Source organism: Meleagris gallopavo, chromosome 1, assembly GCF_000146605.3.
Source record: "Meleagris gallopavo isolate NT-WF06-2002-E0010 breed Aviagen turkey brand Nicholas breeding stock chromosome 1, Turkey_5.1, whole genome shotgun sequence".
Lineage (NCBI taxonomy): Eukaryota > Metazoa > Chordata > Aves > Galliformes > Phasianidae > Meleagris > Meleagris gallopavo.
In genome coordinates, this window is record NC_015011.2 from 17,358,300 (window position 1) to 17,365,408 (window position 7,109).

General features: G+C 38.2%; 1 long non-coding RNA gene across 1 annotated transcript; it reads left to right on the top strand.

Annotated features, from left to right (window-relative positions):
• The first annotated feature begins 1,075 nt into the window (after positions 1–1,075).
• Positions 1,076–6,860, top strand: LOC109365253. Its single transcript, XR_002110881.1, has 3 exons — positions 1,076–1,125; positions 1,600–1,674; positions 5,866–6,860. It is a non-coding gene; the product is annotated as an uncharacterized LOC109365253 (long non-coding RNA).
• The last annotated feature ends 249 nt before the right edge of the window (positions 6,861–7,109 follow it).

Genomic DNA, 7,109 nt, shown 5'->3' on the forward strand with positions numbered 1-7,109 from the left:
ATTTATAAACATTTATCAGATCCCCTCTTGGTCTTCTTTTCTGCAGGCTGAACAGACTCAGGTTACTCAGTCTTTCTTCATATGGGAGATGCTCCAGGCCCTTTATCATCTTGGTGGCCCTCCACTGAACTCCTAAGAGATCCTTGTCTTTTTTGAACTGGAGAGCCCTAAACTGGACACAGTATTCACAGATTCCAAGAGATTACATTCACAATTGCATGTTAATATTATTTACTTAAATAGAAATTACACTGAATAAGTCACAGTTAAGAATTTTTATTTATGTAAAATGTACCCTACTATTTAATTTTGGCTATTTAAAACACAAAAGTTCATATGTGTTCTTCATGTTAATCAGTTTCACTGTAAAGTTACTGGAGTATAAGAGAAGAAATTTTGATCCTGTAATTTACAGTGAACATGGTCCCCTGACACAGCTCTGTGCTGTTCCCTCAGGCCCTGTTACTGACACTGATCTCAGCAATACCTCTCTGCTCCCTGCGAGGAGATGAGCTGTCAGGAAGTCTCCTTCAGTCTCCTCTTCTATGGACTGAACAAACCAAGGGATCTCAGCTGCACCTCACACTTCTTCCCCTCTAGATACATCACCATCTTTATAGCCCTTCTTTGGATGCTCTCTAATAGTTTTAAGACCTTCTTATACTGTGGTGCCCAAATCTACCCACAGGTCTTGAGGTGAGGGTGCATCAGCATGGAATAGTCAAGGACTTTTCAGCTTATTACACAGTTCTGGAAGCAAAGAGGCTAGGGGTGCACAAGAAACTGAGGAGATAGAATGAGAACAAAACTGGCTAAGTATGGAATCACATCACAAAATAAAACAGAGAGATGGTCAAGGGGGGCTGCTGCTACTGCTGCTACTACTGCTCAGACTCTGACTGTACCTTAGTGTATGGGAACTGCTGAATCACAGCCCGATCCTCTCTGACTGATCACCTGAGGCAAGCAATGAGTCAGCCCTGGAAGCACAGGTGAATTGCCTGCTGGAAGGGGTGGAGCCTGGCTCCACCTCTCCTAGACCCATTTAAGAGCTGACTACCAGCAGGGAAGGGCTCTTTTCTGGGGATCCTTCCTTTGGAGATTTACAGCAAATCTAGGAGAAGGGTAAGCACTCTATTTATTCTCTTTATGGTTATAATAACTTGTTTAGCCAAACTCTCTTGTTTATTTCATAATTATAACATCTGTATATTCATTGATTATATACTTAGTCCATGCATGGACCGAAATACTGCCTCTGCCTTGTGCATTGCTTGTTTTTGTATATTCTTTTATTATTGCTATTATTATTATTATTTTCTATCCTGTTTTCTCTTCAAAGTACTATTAAGCTATATTTATCTCAAGCCACGAATTTTATGTTTTACCAGTTCTCTTTCTCATCTCAGTGCAAGGGAAATGAGTGAATGGCTGTGTTCTCTTTAGATGCCCAATGGGTTAAGCTGCGATAAATGTACCTACTACAATTCATTTTCATGTAACTTGCACAAAATATTTTTGAGAGAAGAAACAGACTATAATAAGACAAGAATGCAGGTCGCTATTCTGCAACTACGTTCCTGTTTTTGCTTTTTCTAGCTCACTAAATTGACGATCTTTTCCTCACTCCATGATACCATTTTGAAATAAGTGAAGGATGGTGTCTATATTCAGGTAAGTGGATAAGTTCACAGTTAATTTCTCAGTATGATGTGTTTTCTCCTCCTTCAGTTGAGTGTAAAACTCATACCTGTGGCTAATTCTATGCTTAAAAATACTTAAGCACGTAAACTGTAAGCTTTTCCACTGGATGCATTTAACGATTATATACTTTTTTTCTTCTTCTGAGGATCACTGAATGATAGGGTGCTCAGAGAGCTGGTGGGAGTGATTGCTGAGCCGCTCTCGGCCATCTATCAGTGTTCCTGGTTAACTGGAGAGGTCCCAGAGGATTGGGGGCTTGCTGATGTGACTCCCATCTTCAAGAAGAGCCGTAAAGAGAATCCGGGGAACTATAGGCCTGTTAGGCTGACCTTGATAACGAGGAAAGTAATGGAGCAAATCATATTGGGTGAGATCGCATGGCACGTGCATGGTGTCTAGGGAATCAGGCCTAGCCAGCATGGGTTCATGAAAGGCAGGTCGTGTTTGACCAACCTTATCTCCTTCTATGACTGGGTGACCAGACTGGTAGATGAGGGAAGGGCTGTTGATGCAGTCTACCTAGACTTCAGCAAAGCCTTTTACACAGTTTCTCACAGGCTTCTTCTGGGGAAACTGGCTGCCTGCAGCCTAGACAGGTATACCCTTCTTTGAGTAATGAACTGGCTAGAGTGCCATGCCCAACAGGTAGTGGTTAATGGATTTAAGTCCAGCTGGTGACCTGTTTCAAGTGGTGTCCTCCAGGGGTCAGTACTGGGGCCCATCTTGTTTAATATCTTTATTGATGACCTAGATGAGGGGATTGAGTGCACCCTCAGTAAGTTTGCAGATGACACCAAGTTGGGAGGTGGTGTGGATCTGCCTGAGGGTAGGGAGGCCCTACAGAGGGATCTAGATAAGCTGGATAATTGGGCTGAGATGAATGGGATGATGTTCAACAAGGCCAAGTGTCGGGTCTTGCACTCTGGCCACAACAACCCCATAGAAACGATAGCAATGAGGGAGACCTCATTGCACTCTACAACTTCCTGAAGGGAGGTTTGGCCTCTTCAACTGGGTAATGAACAGGACCTGGGGAAATGGCCGCAAGTTGTACCTCATGAGGTTTAGGTTAGACATGAGGAAAACTTTTTTCTCTCAGAGAGTGGTCAGATACTGGAATGGTGGTGGAGTCGCTTTTCCTGGCAGTGTTCAAGAGGCGTCTGGATGAAGAGCTGTGAGAGATGGCTTAGTGCTTGTGGTAGCAATGATGATGGGAGAACAGTTGGACTAGATGATTTTTATCAGTTGTTTCCAACCTTGTGATTCTGTGAACCATAAAAGGATAACTGCAAACTGAGATCTATTTGGAACTTTCCTTTTTTTGGTCTTTTTCAAATCATATATTTTCTTTATAGATTGTTTCTCAGGGTAGACTGTCATTCTAATTAGACTAGGAAAATATAAAATAGTTTCATTTACTTCAATATAATTAAGACAAATGCCTGTTGCAGCAATTGAAATAAAGTTCTGATTCTTGGGTTAGGCATTTATTTATGCTGATGACTTATCAACAAACATGATCCTAAAATATTCAAAAATAAAAATCAGGCATCCATACAGAGACCAAATCCCAGTTTTCAGCACTTTATTGTGCACAAATAAAACAATCATATTGCTTTACTCCCTGCCTCAACTGTCAAACTTTCTCAGTAGTTAAACATCTATAGCTTGTGATTAGGTTATTCTCCTTTTGGGAGACATGGTGCTTGACAGCAACACAGTGTATTCCAGTCTAGGCTAAACTTATTTTAAATGTGTGTTCTTGAGGAGATATATTGGATAGCAATATCAAATCAGAGCTCTTAATTGATACAGACAGAGCACTGAAACACTCTTATCCCATGGTGTTTTATATGATTCTTCTCTAAGTCACACCACTTATACATTTTGGAGCAACACCAATCAAACTTACACCACTTCTGAAGGAAGATATATAAAACTGGTTTGTGTAAATCTCTATATTTTCCCTGTATATAACTTCTTGATCAATTAATATCTAGTAAGATTGTTGACTCACTGAAATGAGAAAACTGGCTCTTATGTTTTTGTTGAAAGACGGAGCAAAGTGGAATATTGTTTAAACTCATCATGTATCCTACTCAGAAGCATGGTCCAACAGAGAAGGCTCCAAACTCTTGCTTCTAAGTACCTTCTTCTAAGCAGTACTCATGTAAAAATTAAAAAAAAAAACTTGGCTATTAAGTAATACAGTTCTCAGACACCATCTGGCAACCTCTGCCACATTTGAATAAAATAAGTCATTTGTCACAGGTGATTCCTGACTTATTTGTTTAGCAGTCTTCTTTCATTATTACAAGTACTACTATTTTACTACTACTTCACCTCCCCATCCCTAGAGGCATTCAAGGCCAGATTGGATGGGGCCATGGACAATTTGATCTAAAGTAAGAACAGTAGCTGGCTTGGAGCTACATGAACTTTAAGATCTCTTCCAATACAAGATAATCTAAGATTCCATGATTGTTTTCTAAAAAGAAAAAACTGTAAAATAGCAGTATGCTAATACTTAGATCCAGTTAAGGACATAAAAACCTAAAGAAAGACTTAAAGGAAAATTAGCTGCACATCTAAAATTATTTTCCTCTTATGTTCAGGTGATTTGCTATCAACTCACATGTTTAGTAGACTCCACACTAAACAGGTTAGTTAACTGCTCAGCTGAGTCAGAATTCAAAAACCAAGGGTGTCAAAGTGTCAGGGCCAAAGTCAATAGATAAGGAAGAAAAAGCCACCAGCAGACTAGGTTAGACCCAGGCTCAAGCAATTGGAATTGAGGGCTTGTAATCTCTACTGCCAATCTCAAGCAGGGACTGATGGTCCCAGGCTTAGCTGAAATGAGACAAAGGTTCATGGCTGTTCCTGGATGACCTGTTCAGGACCACTAAGACCCATTATTGACTTTAGGATCTTGACAGAAATTCTTCTTTGGATGCAGGGAAGGAAGTGAACCGAAGTGAACCAGCAGGTTTGCCTTGTCCTGTGAACTGGATCTATCCTTGATGTTCAGTATTTCTTAAAAGCAAGCACAAACACCTCACCATTCTGCATTTTTTTTATGTCAACTTTTGGAAGCTTCTTATTCTCATGTTCGTTTCAAAAAAAGTTTAGAGGGCAGGATATTGGCCCCTAAAAATAATTTATAATATCATTTAACTAGATGTTGGGTTTATGTACTAAGGTTTCAACAGCAGAGTGGCCATAGAATTGGCCTCTGTGAGATCAGAGACTACCCCCATGCCAGACACCCAGTTTCAGGTGGTTCCAAAACAGACCAGCTGCTGGCCAAAGCTGAGGCCATCAGTGAACTTGATGGAGCCTCTATGACAACATTTTAAAAAGACTGCATAATTCACATAGGCGCTAGCCCTTATAGCCAATTTACCGTTTAGTTATATCAAAGTGCAGGTTGTTATTTGTCTTTATCAGAAGCCTACATAAAGAAAAGTAGTAGGTTTTTCACAGAAGTTTATCCAGTTCTTGAGTACTATTTAATTTTCATGTCTTAAGTCCTTCTTCCTAGGTTTACATTTTATTCCTTTTCTCATTCACGTAAGCTCCATGCAAGATTACTAACCAGTGTCTGAAAGGATCTTAAATCAATTTTCCCAGCCTATAGTGCCTTAGCTGCCCTTTCTAATCAACTTTAAGCATGTCTCCCTTCTTACCAAGCTATTTGCCAATTTGTCAGTTTTCCAGTTTACCAATTGGTTTATTAGTCAGGTTTTGTTTCTTAATTTGTTCATTTGTCAATTACTTAATTGCTTGCCACATTCACAGCATTTACCCAAATATATATGTCTTCATCCTACTGATGCAGTCGAATAAATGCAAATACTCTGCTCAAACCAATACTGTAGCGTTCTTTCTTAAAGGGAAGAATGCTGATCTGTAATATTTTTCAAACACCATGCTTTCTGAATTCGTAAATATTTTAGACAATTTCTAATACTTACTGTGTTCAAAGTGAGACCAAATCCCTTGCATAGGGACTTATTAAATCTGTATATTCTATATCTGTATAACATACTTCAGCCAGTGCATCATACACCTCCCTTGAAATTGAACTTAACCATGGAGTAGCATGACTCTTGTTCTAGGACAGAATGCTAAGTTTCCAAGAAATTAACTTTTTTTTTTTAGTTCTAGAACCACTCAAGCCTTTAGAAACAGTAACGACAATAAATATTCAAAACAAATGGAAAAAGCATAACAGGGAAACAATTGTTCCTTGGAGACACATCGGTATAATGCTACAGATGTCAAGGTTCGATTTTCTTTGTAAGGATCAAAATTCACATCTCCAAACTCCTAAAAATGTTATCTTGAGTTGCTCTGTTATTGTGGCATTATCAAGCTAGTCCGCTGAAGGCAGTTTCTTTGCAGAAAACAATTTAAGATTTATTGGAGAGTTTTACTCTCTATCCCATTGGTTATAGCCATGACTGTGGAAAGATAAGACACAGGTTCTGATCTGTTCCAAATGCTTGTTGTTCTTTAAAAAAAAATCCAATAATGTTTAAGTATTGTTGCGACATAAGCTTTTAGTTTCTTCTTGTTATTACTCTTTCCTTCATGTACTGTCAATTTATCTGAATACTGTTGTTACTAGAACTGTTTTGGCTGAAAAACTATTTTTCATCTCATTCTCAGCATGACAGTCTGTTTGACTTAAAACATTCCAACTGAAAAGTCAAGATAGTTAACTTTATCCTACTTTAATTTACACTTTATGATGTCACAACACATCACACAGACATGAATAAGACTTGTTAGTCATAGAAATACAGAAAGCCAAAGCTTGGAATTCCTCCAGATACTGGCTTGTAAGGACATCATAATGGTGCTAAAATGAGAGAATCAACTAAAGGGAGAGTTTGATCTGCTTATTTCTGAATGAGACAAAGTCCAGTAATTACATCAGAATGTACTGAAATTACAATTTCTGGAAAAAAATAATTTTGTGTATGGAGAGAAGTCAGAATAACCAAGATAAAGTATGACTAATTAATCTAAGAGAAACTGAAGAACCTAGAATACAGTTTTCTCTTGCCTCCCAATGAATATTAGTTATGCTACCATAAGATCTTAAACTTTTAAACTTTAAACTATGTTTTATTATACAAGTTTTCTTCATTGGGCTTTAGCACTTGTATCTAGTTTTACTCATTTTAAATGATAATAGCATACAAGTAAAAAGATTTTTTTATAATAATGTATAAGTTTTTATAAATATTCTGATATTTTAAAATTTGTTTTGTACGCATTCTTAATTTGTAATTGCATCTTACAATTGTCATGAGCAGTTGCCATGTTACCCAGATATTTCAGGAAATACAGAATGCTAACAAACAACAAATCATGTGAGGAAAGGGTATTTCTGGTAT